The sequence below is a fragment of the Echinops telfairi genome, unplaced genomic scaffold (genome assembly GCF_000313985.2).
Source record: "Echinops telfairi isolate 266 unplaced genomic scaffold, ASM31398v2 ScPeMD7_3533;HRSCAF=4204_0, whole genome shotgun sequence".
Taxonomy (NCBI): domain Eukaryota; kingdom Metazoa; phylum Chordata; class Mammalia; order Afrosoricida; family Tenrecidae; genus Echinops; species Echinops telfairi.
Genome location: NW_022107431.1, coordinates 13,677,552 through 13,696,256, shown reverse-complemented (window position 1 = coordinate 13,696,256; position 18,705 = coordinate 13,677,552). Strand labels below are relative to the sequence as shown.

The following is an 18,705-nucleotide window of genomic DNA, read 5'->3' as shown; positions in this document are numbered from 1 at the left end:
GGGGGGGGGCAAGATGAACCGTGAGGTCAACAACAAAAGACAGCTTCAATCTACTAGTTGAAAAATTCACCAACATCTTATTGATAACAATTCTCATTTCAAATAGATCTTATTGATAACAATTCTCATTTACTTCCAAATGGAAAAAAATTTTCTTGACCATAATTTTTAAAAGGCTATCTGACAAGGCTGAAAGGAATTAAGTGTAAAATGTACTCAGGGCGGAAAAAAATTCCCAGGTCCAATAACTGGACACTGTCTTTTGCAAGCCTCAAAAGAAACAAAGCTGGTAATTACCAAAATATAAATGATGTCTGGTATGAATGGTCATTTTCTATCTAGATATTACATTCGTTCATTATCTTTCCGGCCATCATATTCTGGAGCTTAAACTATGATACGGTTCTTCACGGGAGAAACAAACAAAATGATTCCCATCCTGGCTTAAATTCAGACCATCAGACTCATCCATCGCTGTGCAAAGAGCCCACCGGATGCATACAGGCTGTTTCAAAGGCTTGCGACTACGACTAGGTGCATGTTGCCTCACTGAGTCACTCAGGCTGCCAGCTTTTAAAAGGCGAGAGCCAACCTTCGTGTGTCAACACCACAATACAGTGCGTGCAACTTCTACTGCTACCCACAACCCTGGCTGCTAAACTCAAAGAGGATTAAATGAGTTTTATCGAGACAAGGGGTATTAAAGCCATAATCTTCTACAAGCCTGCCACTTTTAGCACTCAAATGTAGGGGGAGGGGAGCTTCTTAACAGTTTTTCATTTTCCACCCAATTTGCCCTGATTCATGCCCTCCTCGACGACCGTCGCCAAAAAAAGGAAATAGAAAATCGGGGCTAGAGGGCTAGACAGACTGCCAGATACTCGAGTGCAATTTCTAAAAGGACGAAAAGAAGGAGAAAAGCAAGGAAGGGAAAAACCTTCCCCCTTCACCTCATTCCATGGTCAGGCGAGCACAAAAACCTGATTCTATTAGCTCCAAAGGCCTCTACTGTACAAACATAATCAAGAAAGAATTCTTGACTTAAGTGCCCCACAATGAAAGACAGAAAATGACTAACTTCTCAAGACTAGAGTTGATTATTTTCATGAATCTTTTTGGGGGGTGGGGGGGGTGTATTTGTGTGGAATATGACTCTTTCAGAGACGGCCCTGAGATAAGGCATCCAGAAGATACAAACCAAGCAACAAATGAGATCACTGACTAAGAATCTGTGCTCACGGTCAAGGCTTCCCAGGGAGGTCTCGCTTCATGAGAGGCTAGACATCAGGGGCCATTTCCTGCTCTGGCTGGAGAAGAGCTATTCTAGACGGGAGAGAAGGGAAGACATTTCTCACTCTTCTCCCGGGCCTTAAGATGATGCCCGCTTTAACTCCAGATGATCCAGGCGGGGCTGCTTCTCCCCTCCATGGAGCTCTGCTTGGGACCTAACACCAGGGATTAGAGAGGCTCAGAGAAATCGTGAAAATCATCTTAGTGACTTGGGTCAAGGAAGTTACAAGCTAAGACAAAGACATCACGGTCTCCCTAAAGGCATTCCAGGAGGTCACAGCAAAAGCAAGTCACTATAAATTCCAGCAAGCAACCCGCTTCCTTCACAATCTCTCCCCCAGAGAGAAGGGTAGCATTTTCTGGTGTGTTTTGAGCTGTGATGAATCGGAGAACGCCGGGGCTTTCCACCCCTGTGCACAGTGACAGTCTGGGGACCTTACAGTGGCAGTTTGACTCTGTCCTGTCGAGTTGCTCTGAGGCTGAATGACCGGATGGCAGACAGGTAGACTGGTCCACAGAAATCCCACGGAACCACATACCCCCAAAGACGGCATCACTCACATGTACTGATTCCAGCTTTACCTTACCAACCTACTCCAACCTTGAAAACACACAGCTGGCCCTGCCCGGCCCTGCCGGAAGCCGTGGTTCCTGGATTGAGCAGGGAACGCAGGTTACAGCGTTTGCTCCCTGAGCTGCGTGCTCTGCTGCTCCCAGGCCCAGGATCCTCTAGATCAGTGGTGCCCAAGAGAACTTTCTGCAATGAAGAATCTTCTCTTTGCAGCTGTCCAACATGGGAGCGCGTGAAGAGCAGCTGTTGTGGCCAAGGAACAAAATGCCATCCCATTTCCATTCATTCAAATCTAAATAATAACTATACTGGAAAAGAGTAGAGTCTACTGCAGCTACCTTTCGGCAAAAAAAATTTTTTGGACTCGAGTGTGAATTCAGCCCTGCAAACTGGCCTTGTTTCTGCCTCATAATTCGGGTCCTAAGCCACTCCGTGGAGTCCCGGGGACTTTCAGCTGCCAACCCACCAAAAGGTTGGAGATTCAAGTCGACGTAAAGCAGCGGTTCTTAAAGGGTCCCGGCATTAGGAAGGTTGAGAACCACTGACCTAAAGGCATCTCCGAGGCCAGCTCTGATGGTCTACTTCCCGAAGGACCGGCCCCGGATGGGTGAGTGAGAGTGGTTTTATGTCCCAATCCTTGCTTGTCCCCCATCGCTTGACTGCAAACACGGCGGCCTTCTATTTGTCTTTTCCTTCTCCCTGACTCTACTCCTTTCCTGCCCATCTCAAAATTAACATCCACTTAACGTTGTTACATAAATGTCTCACAAAGTTTCTTTCATAACCCCAGGGGCCCACTGCACGTACCACCCATGAACTCTCCAGACTGTTCAAGGTAAAAAAGGTGTATCACCAGGGTGCTCACCCAAAGATCCACTGGGTAAAATAAATGGCAACTCAATCCCTGCATCCCAACAAGACCATTCTAAAATGGAAATGCGATCGAGACCAAAAACAGGGATGCCCATAGAACACTCTAAACAAAACAAAAACAACCTCACAGTCCCCCCAAAGGACATTCCTATTGGCCCACCTGCCAAAGAACCTTCTGGCAAACATATCGCCTGCCTCTGGCCCGGCACTCCACGGCACAGAACATGTGCAAAATGAGTCTGAGGTCAAACTTTGTCTACCAAGGAAATTAGAAGGAAATTGTCAGAGATAAAATCCAGCTTTTAACTCTGGCATCTATCCAGCTTTGTTCATTTTCATCGAATGTTTTAAGAGGTGAGGGGGGAGGTGTCACCGAGAAAGGTCAGGGGCATCTGCCATGTCCATTAGCCCCTGTAGACACTGTGCATCCACCTCCTTAAGCCTAGCGTGGATTCCAAATGACTTTACCTGTCCTCCGAGGATTATAGCAGTCAGACAGACAGTTCGAGCCTGCAGAATGTGGGCCTCACAGAATAGAGAGGTTCCCTAAGAATGAGAATAACCCCAAATCATTTAACTGTGTAAAACCTCACACCACAGTCATCCTACGCAGGTTGACAGAGTGCTTGGGAAGTAGGGCAGTGGTCAGCTCCATCAGAGGGGCATGTGAGCTCACCGAGGGAGAAAGCTGACACATCACGTGCCCAGAGGATTAGCATTTACAAGCAAGCCTCCACAGCAACAATGCTCAAACCACTTGGCCACGGAGTCTCCCTGCGGCACCTCATTCATCAGCCTCAAATACATTTCCCCACAGCTTTCCTAGAAAAGAAGGCTGCATCTCGGAGCAGGAGACAAGGCTCTGTCCATTTTCAGGAGGAAGCACACAATGCAGCAAGTGTTATGTAATCGATCGGCCCAGACCAACCTCGGCCAAGTGCTCCCAGCACATTCTTTCCCACCCTTCTCAGTGTTGTAATCGGATATGCAGCTGGTCAGCTGGCCTGGCTCCTTACATTACAGACACAACTTGAATGTTGCCTAGTTTGTCCACAGCCTGACGCTTCAAGAAACCACATCCTTACAGGACATCAGGACAGGGCCCTGGAGCCCATCCTACACCAGCCGGTCTGGAAACAAAATGCCCAGTCTGGGGTCAGCCCACATTCTGAGGGGCGACCATGGAAGGGCCAGAACACGGCAGGGTCTAATATACTCACACCAAAGCCCGCACGCACGCTCTGCAAAATGCCACTAACTCACGCGTTTCCCCACCTCGCTCTGCCAATCGGTTATTTTAAGCATCAGCTATTTAAATATCACAAGGATCTTGTTAACTCAAATGCACTTATATAGTAACTAAACAGACATGAAAAGCAGACCCTGCTTTTCAGTCTAATTTAGAAAATGACATTTTCATGCTCTGCATGAAAGAACTATCTTTTTTGGGTAAATAATAAAACCCAAATCCAAAGGAGGGAAGGATATCAGAGCTTAAATTCTATAAGTACCCAGTTTGCAAAAGACTATAGATGACGGAGGAAACCCAGAATCCATGTGCAGGGTCTCCACATGGTCTCCATGGAAACCACTGTGACCACAGGCCAGGGATGTGAGTCACCTTGCTCTCATCGGAGAGAGTATCTTAAAGTCGATGATGGCAGACGCAGCGAGGTTAAAATGATGTCCCTTTGGACCCAGTTTACAGTTGATTCACTTTTTAATAGTTTTGGCTTTCTTTTCATGTGAGGTCTTCCTGTTTTGTCTAGTCATTGTTGTTTGCACCCTGTTTGTCTTTCACATGATTTTCTGTATATGAAATCCAGGACAGGGAGCTCTACAGAGACAGTAACTGGATAGGGGCACGGCGGAGGGAGGTGGAGAGCTCACGATGAGTAGGAAAAGAAAGTGTTCTGAAGTTGACTGTGATAGTGATCAAACACCTCAATCTGAAGGAATGGTAAAGTTGGGTAGGTGACACATATGCCAATAAAATTATTTTTAAAAGAACAGTCTTTTAACACTTTATAAAAGAAAAGGTTAAAGGAGCAAATGCAATCTTTCCATCAAAGGCAAACTTTTTCCGGAAAGAGCAAGACAGTGGATAATGAAGGTGTTGGGGAGCCACATGATCTTAGACACAAGTACTCAACTCGACCACTGTGGGTGAAAGCATCCATAACCAAACCACCTGCTAGTAAATCCATTCCTGGCACACCCACAGGTGTCAGCATCCAGCTGAGCCCCGCTGGGTTTCCAATGGCTATGATCTCTGGGGAGTAGACTGCTATACTTTCTTCCAAGGTGCCTCTGGGTTGAGGAGATTTGAAACTGTCAGTGAGCAGCTCAGAGCTAAACCATATGCATGGCCCTGGGATCCAAGCCATAAAGTTATAGATAAGTCATTACAGTTAACTATACTCCACTAAAACACTAAAATGATATTTAAATAAATAGACAATAGATCCGATTTGACCCAGTGGGTATAGCTTGCCAGCCCTTAATCTAGAAAATTATTTCTTTTCTTCCAGGGATTTTGAACTGGCTTGATCTGGTTGAGTCAATAGTCAATGAAGCCTAATTGGAAATGATCCGAATATTTAACATTTGTGCTCAGCAGACTGATAACTTGGATTGATAAAATTATGGCGGACATGAAAAAGGTATCATGAGCCCATGCAGAAAGCTGATGCATGAGAATGGATGATTTTCAGGACTGCAGAGAGTAACCAGATTCAAAGTGGTAAGTCGGCTGCCATCTTTGAGCAGGGCACCATTGTTTCTGATTGTGCAGGTCAAGAGATTAAGTTGCTAGGCAATTCACATGCTGCCCTTGTTTTTGAAGAGGGGAGATTAAGTTGTCAGCATGGGAGATTAAGTTGTCAGCACGGGGTCAACTCATTATTTTTCCCATTCTAGTTCTGACCCTGGGACACCCATATTTTACAAACACAGGTTCATTCTGGTTCCACTACATCATCCATCCTGAAGCAAGAACATGGTTGAAGCCCTATTGCCTTCCCTTCCTGTATATTATCTTCAGCTGGTGCTTCACTTCAGTGGTTCACTAATAAAGTAGAGATATGCAAAGGTGGCAGATGATGGGTTTAAGGGGAGGTGGTTTTCAAGCCCACCAGCACAGTTCCATCACTTTCCCACTTTTCCTGAACTAACCAGTGCACAGAGGAGGTCGACTGCCTCCAACACGAGCTCCTGGTGCCCGATGCGGGTGACACCCAGCTCCTCCAGGTCCTGGTGGGAGATCTGCAGCAGCTGCTCCCCATTGATCTTCTCCCGCTCGAACTTGTGGACATACTGCTGCAAGCAGTCATCCAACCCTAGGCCAAAGTGAGGAAGACAAGAAGGTCATTATTGGCATTCTGCTCTGGTTAAAAAACATATGCCCACATTTTATTTTATTGTTGTTAAAAACATCCATGGTAACACATATACCAATTCATGGATTTCTGCAAATAGGAGCCATGGGGACGACGTACAGTCTTTAAACTGTAGTCATTCATACCCTCCTGTTCAGATTTGTGTCTCGCCTACTGACATAAACACTCTCGGCCATAAGCTCCTTATCTTATCTAACCTTTTGAGTGGCTACTAACAATTTGATCCTTGATGTATGTATGGATTGTGATATGAGTTGTAGGAGCCCCCCCAAAAATGATTTTTTTAGATAATAAAATAAAATGAAAAAAAAAAAAACCCCAAAACAATTTGATCCTTTAAAAAGAGCACAAACCCCACAGTGGACACACTTGACTAGTTAAGTGAGACTATTATCTGGTTTTCACGAATATTTTGATTCATGCTTTGAGGATTAAAGATGATCTCAGGGTGCTTAGGGGTTCATCAGGCTCACTGATTCCAGAAACTCTGGATTCCATGATGCTTGAAATTGAAATTCTACATTTTTACACCTTTTAATCAGGATTCTTGTATAGAATCTTTGATCAAAATGTCCAGTAATGGTAGCTGGGCACCACCCGCTTTTGATCTTGTGGGAAAGGAGGCAGCTGTTGTCTGTGAAGGCAATCAGGCATGCATGAAAAAACAACAACAACAACAAAAACCCTGCCAACATGTACATCAATCTCAGCAGTATCAATTACATTTCCACTGTTGGATTGCTGACATGATGTGGATTCTACTTGGAGTGACAGTTTCTTATCTCAAACAGATGAATACAGTACAGTTTTATAATTATTACATTCCATCCCCTACAAAATAATGTAATAAATACTAAATCCCTGCTGTTATGAAATGCTAGCATAAATAGTCAACATTTGTTGTTTGTTTGCTAAGCAACACTTCCTTTGGGACATTATCCCTCTTCCATATGATCCCAGTGGATTCATTGAGTGAGATGCTGTGTCACAACGAATGGGACTCTCTCTGCTGTGCCCCACCCACCCAACACACACACACACACACAGAGACATTTCATTTAACCTCCACAAAATCTGTGACTTAGTGGGATTTCTCTGGGCTAGAAAGTGTAGGCAGAAGGTCCAGTAATTACTGTTATTGTTTTTGTTGTTATTAATTCCTTTAAAATTTTTATTTTTAATTGAGAATTAATACATATCACCCCATAGCTCAAGCACACCCAGCAGAATTGTATATTTGCTCCCACAATCAGTTTGCAAACATTCCTTTTCTCCATGGACTCCTTGACATCATCTCCCTGTTCCCAGCCACCACCACTGGACCCCGGTAATTACTTCTAACAACACTAGAGATCTCTGAACTCATTGGCATGTATCCCATTCCAACTCACAGCAACCCTATAGGGCAGGGTAGAACTACCTCTGTGAGTTCCTAAGACTGTATAACTCTTCCTGGGAGCAGAAAGCCCCATCATTCTCCCACAGAACAGCTGGTGGCTTTGAACTGCTGACTGTGCTGTGTTAGCAGCCCAACACGTAACCCAGCGTGCCACCGCAGTTCCCACTGAAGACCATGGGCTCCAGTAAGGTCTGGAGATCTGCTTCTGGGAAGACTTCAACCAAGAGAACATGAAGGAGCAGTTCAGGTCCATGAGTTAGAATCAGCGCAGCAGCAAGGAACAAGAGAGCAGGGGGGCCTGTGCAGCTCGGCCCCACAAATCCCACCGCCTGCCTCCTGGTGAGACACAGGGGCATGGACAAGTGGCGGGGTTTAGGACTACCATATGCACACACACATAAAAGAGAGGTAAGAAGAGTCAATGTTATGGTAACTGTCTGGAATTAGCCATGCCCTCGGAGGTGACATCTATTTGGGAGGACTACTGTTTGTTTGCCAAGGCCTCAGGGGGACACCCAGTCCTGCTTTGAGGATGAAAGATGTTACTGGGGCAGTAGTCTTGAGAATTCATCCAGCCTCACTGGCTCCAGAAACCTGGATTCCACCCCTTCTGACCAGGAGTCTTCCAGAGAATCTAAAAAGATTCAAAGTGTTCCGAAATGATCGCCAGGCCCCGTCCACATTCCCACTTCCTATCGCAGGGCAAAGGGGCAGTCGAAAACCCTCACTGAAGTCAAGCTGAGCAAGATCAATTCTGCTGCCACGATTTGCCAGTGGGTCTGATGTGTATTCCACTCTTGCATCTGCTTGCCAAATGTGGAATGATCAACACTCCTCTCCAGCCATCCTGGATAAGCAGCAAGTCTAACTAATCACAAAGCAGTGACAACAATGCACTCCACACGCTCTTGGACACACGACGCTTTCAGTTAGCGGCCGAGCACTTGCACCTTCCACACTACCCTCAGGAATGGGGCTAACAGACGAGTGGAAGGGAAATTCACGGCTGCCGTGCCAAACACACTCACTGCTCAAAAGGCAAGCACACAGCAGTGAGACTCGGTCATACATCTCATGTGCAGGGAGCACCCACCTGTGAAGACTCAAGGGCAGAAACTGTGGTCACTGGATGCCCATGAAGCCCCACCCCAGAGGGATACAGAGAAAGAGAAGACGCCATCAAGGATGGGAAGTTTCATCATGGAAGAAAGAAGCTTCCCAAAGTAACTGCAGAGCAGAAAAGGAATGTGCAGGGCATGGAGGAGGGCAGCTGCATGACAGGTGTGATGAGAGGGCTGGGTACCAATGATCCGACGAGACGAGGCAGGGAAGCCAACAGAATAACTCTCTCAGAAATGGGCTGGAGACTCTCCTGGAGGATTCTGGAGGGACACAGTCATTCCAACGGCAAATAAGCCAGTTTCCCTGAGAGGCAGACGGATCCTCAGGCTGTTGTTGCTGCTGGAGTCAGTTCGGACCCACCGCGGCCCAACGCCCAACAGAATGAAGCACTGCCCCGTCCTGCGCCATCCTTGTGCCTGTTCCTGTGCCGAGCCCATCGCTGCAGCCACGGAGTCAACCCATCTTGTTGGGGAACGTCCTCTTTTTCGCTGGCCCTCCACTTCACCAAGCATGAGCTCAACACAAGCTCTGGTGAATGGGGCAGTGCTGGTCCGGTGTAAAATGACCACATTCCACGAGGGAGACCAAGGGCCAATTCCCGGACAATGCGGCTCACCCCTGGCCACCACCCATCTGACCCTGGGGCCTTGTGTACCACTGTGATGTGAAACCGTGCTCCCTGACCAGGACCAGGAGGAGAAGCCTGGTTATCTGTATCTAAAGCCAGCCAGTGAAAATCCTACAGCACACAGGAGTTATAGCCCTTAGAGCCTCGTGACCAGGAAACATTTAGGTCTGGGGTCCCCACGACCTGGGGGGCTGATGAGACAGCAGCTAACAATAGCAGCTTAAGGACTTCTCCCTCAAGGTACACATACATTGAATGTGCTGAGTTTTAAATAGCCTGGCCCCCAGAGTTTTACTATTCAGATACGCTGTGGCCCATTGTTCTGTTATCCTATTGTTTAGGATACAATTAAACATTCATAAATGGCCAGATTAAAGCACTACACACACACAAAAAAAAACCTCCCCCACCAAAAAAAAAAAAAGCCATCTAAAAAAGATGTTCAGCGCATAGCAATCTACATTCATTTGTTTTATTTGGCAAATGTTCCAAACACCTCCACGCAGCTTTGCCTCCAAGAGCTGACACAAAGTCTAGCAAGATGTTAAGAAACACAAGATTGAGTTACATAGAACACACTGAATTTACACACCTAAACCGCAACTCCGTGTGGAATCAATTCCTTCCATCGGGAAGGGAGTGAAGAAGAAACCTCACCCAGCCAGGCCCAGGGGTACTCCCTCCCTGACCGCTGTCTGAATACCCTAACCTTCACTGCCTAAGAAACCCTGAGTGCAAAAACATTAAAAATTACTGAGAAGACATGTTTATTGTGAATTCAGTTGGGGGGTGAGTTAGTTAATTGTGCCAACCTGGCCGATAATCACATGTGGGGCTAATTGAAAGGCGGAGGGATAAATGGGAGGTGAGCCTCGCCTTTCTAGTTCTCGGGTCTCTTGCTTTGTGATGGTCGCACCAGGGTGCAGCTGCCTTAGCAGTTCCTTGATTCAGCTTGCAAGATTGACTTCCTACAAGAGATCCCCAAGGAGAAGCTTCATGGACCTATCCCGATGCAGCCCTGAGTGCTGGAGCAGCCGTGTGGAGACCCCTGCTAGTGCTGAGATGCTTATTCGTTCACTGACTCAGTTTCCTCCTGCAGTCGGCATCATTGCCTCTGTTTTGTGAGGTGGAGGACTTACTTTGTGGACTGGTGTTGGGTTAATGGGTTTATTATGTTAGACTTGTGGGCTTGGGCAGCATTGGGTTGGGATGTTTTCGTGATGCACATTTTCTTTACATAAAACTCTCTCTTATACATGAGTTGCTGTGGATTTGTTTCTCTACAGTACCTAGACTAATACAGGGGGTGTGTGTTACATTTCAGACCATCAATTTTATATTCAACAGTTTAACTTATTAATATCCCTCCCTCTATAGCTTACTGGAGCCCTGGTTGCACAGTGGTTATATACTCAGCTACTAGAACAAGATGAAAAGTTCAAAACTACCAGCTGCTCTGCAGGAGAAAGACAGGGCTTTCTGCTCCTGTAAAGAGTGACCGCCTCAGAAACCCACAGGGCAGTTCTACCCTGTCCTACAGGGTCGCTGTGAGTCAGCCTGGACATGAGGGCAGTGAATTTGCTTTTTGGTTGGAGTAGCTTACCCTAACCCTTTCCTTTGACGTCTTTTCTCCCTCTTGTGCATTACAGGACCCCTTCACACAAGTTGGGCTTCTAACCACAAGGTCAGTGGTTCAAAACATCAGCCACTTCACAGAAGAAAGAGAAGGCTTTCCATTCTGTTAGGTTTGAGCTTGTGGCCAGGAAGGGGTAGTACACCTAGGTGGGCATTACACCTGGGGATGGGCCCATCTAGGCCCAGTGAATTTGATTCAGCCAATGGGGTCAACCAGTATCATCGGCTACGCTTCCCAATTGGGGGTGGGGGGGGCGCGGCGCGCGGCCTTAAAAGCCAGAAGTTTGCTCTGGCTCTCTCTTTTCCCAACGGCAACTGTGCGGTGGCCTCTGCCTGGCTCGTGTTCCATTTACTGTAAAACCTGAAACTGCTTCTAACTTGCATAAAGCTCGCCTGGATCACAAACAGGCTTCGGCGTTTATTCCTTCTCCCGAGAAGCCAAGGACCAAGGTAGATCTCTCCCACAAGAGCGAGATCTAGCAATTCCAGTAAAGAGTTTGTCTCAGAAACCCACAGGGACCCTGCTACCCGGTCCTGTCGGTCACTGTGAGCTGGGAACAACTCAATGCCAGTGACTTTGATTTTCACCAAGTTACTACCTGTCCACCCTTTCTTTCATCTGGTTCATTTTTGCTTCCCTTCCCTCCAAAGTCTGTTCCCGGAGAGTCAGTTTCCGTCCTTGGACAGAGGTCTCATACAATAGGTGTGTCCTTGGGTGACTAAGTGTACTCAGCCCTGGACGCCATCCCCCGTTTTAAAGTTCCGGCTACCCGATGGGGCCTGTGGGGGAGGGTCTCAGTGGCTCCTGCAGCCCCTCTGTTTTGTTGCTGCCCCATGCTGTCGAGTGGGCTCCGACCCACAGCAGGAAGACATGGCTGGGGCAGCACGCTTACCTGCCATGACACTCTCCGGGGAATTCACAGCACCTAGGGTGGACAATGGGAGGCCTACTGTCCGTGCTCCCCACCTTCCACAATTTATCAGCATCCAAGATCCAACAGATGCAGGGCAACCTTATGTGGAACTGGAAGACAGGCTGCCCGGTCCTGCCTGCCACCCTCTTGATCCTTGCTAAGAATCCTAAAAGCCTGACCCCATGTGGGGGGGATCCTGTGAGCCAGGGCTCAATTTGATGGCAGCTGGGATTAACAACCCCCTTTATTTTATCCTTCCCACCACCAATGAGTCAATGCCGACTCCTGACAACCCTACAGAACAGGGTAGAACTGCCCCTGTGGGTGCTGGAGACAGGAACTGTTTAAGGGAGTAGAAAGCCTCTTCTAGAGAAATGGGCATTTCCTATGGATAAAATCAGATCACCAGCCCTTAGGAAGTGTCTTATTTCTCTCCTGTTGAATGCTTTAGTGCACATTTTAGTACAGCAACACACAAATTACTTTTAGGAGGAAAAATACACTCTATTGTGAGTGTGTGCTTGGATATGGTCTCCTTACGCAGGTGCAAGATTGAAACTCGATACTAAAGAGTCCTATGGTGCTTCCCGCCAAATTGTGATCTCTAGAGAAAACCAGAATCCTCATAACTGGGCCAACAGATAGCATCATGATGCACACAGAAAAGGCTCAAGGGGTCAAGGATTTCATGCTGCGTGGATCCACAATCAACACTTACGGAAGTGTCAGTCAAATCAAACGAGGTATCGACTGGGCAAATCAACTGCAAAAGACCTCTTTGAAGTGTTAAAGAACAATGCTGTTTGTTTGTTTCGTTTTGTGCCCTGTCCTTTTGTTTTGTTTGACGACTAAGGTACATGAAGACATTGAGTTTTCCATGATCTCATATGCATGTGGGAGCGGGACATCGAATGAGTAAGACTGCAGAAGAAAGAATGCATTCGAATCGTGGTGCTGGGGAAGAATCTTGTAAGTAGCAAGGAGCAAACCATCTGTCTGGCCCGAAGGCTCCTAGTGACACTACGTCTCAACACACTCTGGACACCTTATCAGAAGAGACCAGTCCCTGGAGAAGGACATCAGGCTTGGGAATGCAGTTAGTTGCTGTTAGGTGTCACGGAGCCGGTTCTGAGTCAGAGCGACCCTACACACAGAGCAGGAAACACTGCCTACTCCTGCACCAGCCTCACAATGGTTCCTAAGCCTGAGCCCATTGCTGCAGCCGCCGTGTCAATCCCTCTCCTTGATGGTGGCAGGCGGAGCAAGTTTGAGAGCCTGTAGTTTAAAGGAGATGGTCAGAATTCAGGGTGTCAGGGCAAGCCTCTTGTTCTACTTAGCCCACTCTTTCCTGGGCCACCGTCACCGCCCCCAACCCCCACCCCTACACACACCCAACAGTGCAATGAGCTTCAAAGACAATACTGAAGACAGGGAAGAAATTCCTCCCTGACCTGTTTCCAGCTGTGTGTTGCATCAATTGAACAAACAAACTCACTGCTATTGAGCCAGTTCCAACGCACCATGACTCTACAGGACAGGGGAGAACTTCCCCTGTGGGTTTCCAAGACTGAAACTCTTTATAAAGCCTCATCTTTCTCCCATGGGGTGGCTGGTGACTTGCCCCACCCCCACAAACAGTTATGGATCAGGCCTTTGTGACCAACGGTGCTTTCACTGGCTCATTTTTTGGGAAGTAGGTTGCCAGGCCTTTCTTCCTGGTCTACTTTAGTCTGGAAGCGCCACAGAAATCTGCTCAGCCTCATAGTAACACGTGAACCTCCCTGCTGGCGGGTGGGTGGTGGCTGTACATGAGATCTGCTGGCCAAGAATCGAACCCAGGTTTCCGGCTTGCATGGTGGGAAGTCTACCCCTGACACCACGGCTTGTCCACACACACACACACACACACCACATACACATCATAGGAGATATTCAATAAAAGACAAGAGATGTTTCTGTTTTTAGAATCTGAAAACAACACTGTGGGTGTGCCCGGCGAACCCTGCACAATACCCTGGGAAGAGAAACGTGTGGTCGGCAAGGTTGGGGGCTTCGATCCAGCAGCCCAAGGGTTGCATCCAGTTTTGTACTGTTGGCACCACAGTGAGAGGGCGGGGCGCCACATGAAACAGAGAAGGAAAGAATGAGCTTCACCCATCCAGTCGGACTTTTCCCTCTAGCACAGCGTCGTTTGGCAAAGTTCACCATTCGATGTCCTCTCAAAGCTACACGCTGGCTACTACAATTGCCCTTGACAATGCTGAAGCTACCTTGAGAAAAGAATTCCCGAGTCTCCCATGCCCCACCCACTCTTGCAGCTAGTTACAGCACCGGAGAGTCATCTCAGTGTGTGCATGGGGAAAAGGTGGACCCCGTGGACCCTGCAGCCAGCCTCCAACCTGGGCTTTGGCTGGAGGCAGTGTTGCTCTGGAGGGTGTTAGGGGGATAGGGATTTTCCATCACCTCTGCTCACCTGGCCCACCGGCTGCTCATGCAGCCATCTGAGGAGCCCTGGTGGCACTGTGGGTTAGGCACTGGGTTAACTGACAGGTAGGTAGTTCAAACCCACCAGGTGCTCTGAGAGAGAAAGATGAGGCTGTCTGCTCTGAAGGATATGGACAGCCTCAGAAACACGACCTCCGGCAGGGGTAGGGAACCTTTTTTCCTGCCAAGAGCAATGTGAATATTTCTAACATCATTCAGGGGCCATCCTAGTCAAACTCACTCTAATTAACTAATTCATTAACTCACCCTAATAGGACGGCTCTGGTGGGATGGAGGTTACAAGCTGGGCTGCTCACCCCAAGGTCAGCAGTGCTGCTCCTCTGAAGACAGGCGAGCTTTCTCCTCCTGTATTTTGCCCTGTCCTACAGGGTCGCCGGGAGCCAGGGTCGTCTTGGTGGAGGTGAGTTTGAACTTCATGTGATGGCTGGACCGTCTCTGCTTGGGTGAGGTGTGTGACTGATGCTAACTGGTTCAAATGATTGTGCAGGTCTTATACCAAGGGTGGAATGTTCCCTCCCCCTGACCCAACGTCACTATACGGCAGAATCCACTCAGAGGTAATGATCCACAGAAACCCTCTAAGGAATGTTGATGAAGCTGTGGGTTCAGCATTGGGCTGCTAAGCAAAATGTCACCAGTTCAAACCAACCAGCTGTTTTGCAGGAGAAAGATGAGGCTGTCTGCTTCAGTAAAGACTTCTGGCTTCAGAAATCCTAGGGATCAGTTCTCTTGTCCTACTGAGCCACTATGAGTGGGAATTGGCCTGGCAGCAGTGGGCTGGGTTGGGTTGGGTTGGGTTGGGCTGGGCTGGGCTGGGCTGGGCTGCTGGGATGCAACCCTCTCCCATACCAGCGTGAGAAGTCCAGATCAAGAGACTATGCAGTAAGTGAAGCCCCTGCATCCACAGTCATGACCACACCTGCCCAGGTAATTTCTCAGAGCCTCACCCCAAGCCTTAAGAAGCAGTTGGTTCTTTACTATTTACCTCCAGCTGACAGGTGAGTGAACATGCCCCAGCTCTAAGTGGCTCCCCCAGGGCTCTCAAAAACAAAACAAAAAAACTGAGGTAGGACCTAGACCTCCACCTGAGGGAGCCAAGGAAGAAGTAAATGGAGGAAAAGGCGACTTACTTAGATCCATCCACACACGGGACTGAGTCTGTGTGCTGAAAAGGCACTGTGTCCAGCTCTGAGGACTGGACAGCTCTGCTCGCTGCTCGAGCACATGGAGATTAAAATGAGCTCTGAGACCCATTTTACAACCAGAAGAGGGAACAATAGAGTCTGGTGGTGGCAGAGTGGGTTACCCCTGGGCTGCTCGCCTCAAGGTTAGCAGTTCAAATCCACTAGTAGGAAAGATGAGAGTTTTTATTCCCATAGAGTTAGAGTCTCAGAAACCCACAGGGGCAGTTCTCCCCCATCCTGCAGGGTCAGCGTAAGTCAGAGTAGACTTGATGTCAGGGAGTTTGGCTTTTTTGTTTTGTGGGGTTTTGACCTTGTCCAAGGTAGTTTGCATTAGGTTATCATCTACAAAAACTGAGGTTATATCTGGATAATCTCATAGGGTTATCTGGATGGATAGATGACTGAATGTGCTAAAATGTACGTTTGAGGGTCTCCCACAGTGAAGCACAGGAGGAGTGGATGCAGAATGATAATAACTGATACGAGGGGATACAGGGAATACAGGGGCAGTGGTGGGTGACAGGGAGGAAAAGAGGATTTGAGGAGTAAATAATAAAGGCAAGAGGGGGGTGGGGCACTAGAATGGATTATCATGGCATAACTCATTTTAAAGGAGATTTAACCATGGGGGGGCATGCTTTAAAATCGATGTGATAATGATTATACAACTCTCCTTGGTATGACTGAACAATCAAACTATTGAGTTGTATGATACATAAATTATGTGCCGATAAAACTGTTGCAAAAAAAAACCCAAATGTTTTTTGTTTTTTAATGTGCACCTGAGTTAACAGTCAGGAGAAACCACTACCCAGGCCAGAGACAGAAGCGAGTGTGATTTAGGTGTGCGGAAACAAGTATATCAAGTGTGTTTTGGGTGTGCTTTTAAGGAACAGGGCTCAGGCCGGCTTTGTAGTACCTTGCCGGAAGTCCCACCATGGGCAGGAAGAGGCAGGGTCTGGATAGGAGGCCCCTGGACAGCACGCTGAAGGGAGCACGTGCAGTCTAGGCTCAGGGACGGGAGACTTGACGGCGAGAAGCCCAGGTGAGCCGGTGCTGCCCCCTCCCATGGCGAGCTGTGGATCAGATCGGAGTGACTCACAGGTTGCCACTGCCTGAGGGTTCAAAGTGGATCGCCAGGCCAGTCTGTGAATGGGGGGAAGGTAACAGACCCAACCAACCACCCGGAAGCAAGGAGCCGGTTTGTCAGGTAGCACGGGCAGTTTCCCGTCTGGTTTTTCTAACAGCATCACTGCGATCTAATCTACCTACCACACCATTAACTAGGCGAAGCACACAGACGCATGGTTTGAATCTATTCACAGAGTTGTGCAAGCTTGATCCAGGTCAGAACACCTTTGGGCACCCCCACCACCCCCTACGCGGTTGTTGGATGCCAGCAGGAATATTTTGGCCCCGAGTGATCCATGCAAGAAAGCAGAATTGACCCCATGTTCCAGGCTGCCATCTCTACAGGGGTGGATGACAAGGCCTTTCTCCCACAAAGCCACTATGTGGGCGTGACCGGCCAACTGTTCACTTAGCAGTCTCAAGCTTAACCACGGGGCCATCAGTGCTCCTTCCACTCCCAACAGCGAGTCACCAGGCCCCCAGGGGCCCAGCCCTGGCCAGCCACCCATCGACTTTGTTCTCCGTGGTGCTGCCTCTTCTAGACAATTCACAGAACCGAAACACATGTGTACAGCAGACGGTTCTTTGAGACTGGCTTCTCTCGTTGAGTCTAATATCAAAGTTCAGTCAAGCCCCCTTCACATGGAATCCACGTGCCACTCCCTGGAGCCAGCCCCTCTTGGCTTCCCACTGCCCTTGGGATAAAACCCATGGCCAGCAACTCCAGTGTGGTCTGCCTGACTCCTGCCGCCCTACCCCGAATTCATTCCACACCACTCAGTCCCCACCCATGCTGCGCTAGTCAGTGGGTCTTGGTTCTCCCAACATCCCAAGTTCCCTTCCACCTCCAGACCTCTCTCCGCAACAGTCCCTCTTCTACCCAGAATGTTCTTGCCTCTTCAACCATCAGTGTCAGCGGTGAGGACTCAGCAGAGGACTCAGAGGGGCCCAGCCATCCCAAGTGGTCTCTGCATACCCTGCCCTCCTCTGGATGCCTCAGAGTGACCTACAATCTCCAGCCTTACACTTAGTAGCCAAGCTGGTTAACTGCCAGCACCAGGATCTAGGAGGGTCACCAAGATGTCCAGTGCTCTGTGATAGAAAATTCACAATGTAAACTGGAATCGGGGATAATGAATATGTAAAATTGCACATGATCACAGTCCACTGTTCAATGTTGCTACAGGACAGGCATTTTTTGAAGAGTAAGGATAAACCTGTGGATCCTTCTAACATCTGCGTGGTGTGTGATACGCAGTCACCCCCCTGCTTTGGAGGCAAGGAACAGGGGGCTGGCTTGGCCAAGGCCACCCAGTCAAGGTCCCTGGCGCCTAGCAGATCTGAGGCCGGAATCTCTGTCTTTACCCCCAGAGCTGGGTCTCCATCCTCTAATACCCAGTGTTCAGAGGGGTCCCGGACTGACCTGATGGAAGTCTAGTCTGATGCAGCAGGGGAGATAGAAGCTATCTCAGCACACTGACTCAGCGTACTGCACTGGGGTTGCCATGTGGGCTTTTTATGGTAGTGGAAAGACAAACGGCTCTCCTGCCCAGATGGGACAGACAAAAGCCAGTTGCTATGGACAGGGTGCCTTCCTAGCTCTTGCAGGTCGGATGTGGCTCTAGACACTGGCTCTTTAGGCCACTGCTGACAAGAAGCCACAGGCCCAGGCATGCGGAGTCGATTCCGAGCCAGAGAGCCCCGGGAGCACACAGAACTGACCCATAGGGTTCCACACCTTCCTCCCACGGAGTGCCTGGTGGGGTAGAACCCCTTCCTTTCTGTGAGCAATGGAGGGGCTTAACCATTGTGCCACAGGGTCCCACTGGTTGCAATAAGAAGGTAATATTGCATTGCATCACACGGCGTTCAGGGCCTGTGGGATTGATTCCCTACACGCTCTCATCCCTGTTTTCCGACTTTATTTCTTTTTGAAAGCTTACTTTGGAAAAAGCCAAGTTATCCCCATTGTGGACCGCGTGAAAATAAGAGACATTCAGACCGTGCCCTTCCAGGCTTTCTGTGGGCTTGTGAATCCCAGAGCAAGGCAAAGGC

The 18,705-nt window shown here is 48.5% G+C and overlaps 1 protein-coding gene across 1 annotated transcript in view; it reads right to left on the bottom strand.

Annotated features, from left to right (window-relative positions):
• The window catches only part of CNKSR3 (CNKSR family member 3), an 88,282-nt gene that overhangs the window by 36,868 nt on the left and 32,709 nt on the right, over positions 1–18,705 (bottom strand). The window contains exon 2 of the mRNA XM_030886742.2: positions 5,909–6,072. The gene's annotated coding sequence lies outside the window, so the exon portion shown is untranslated. The remainder of the gene's footprint in view (positions 1–5,908; positions 6,073–18,705) is intronic.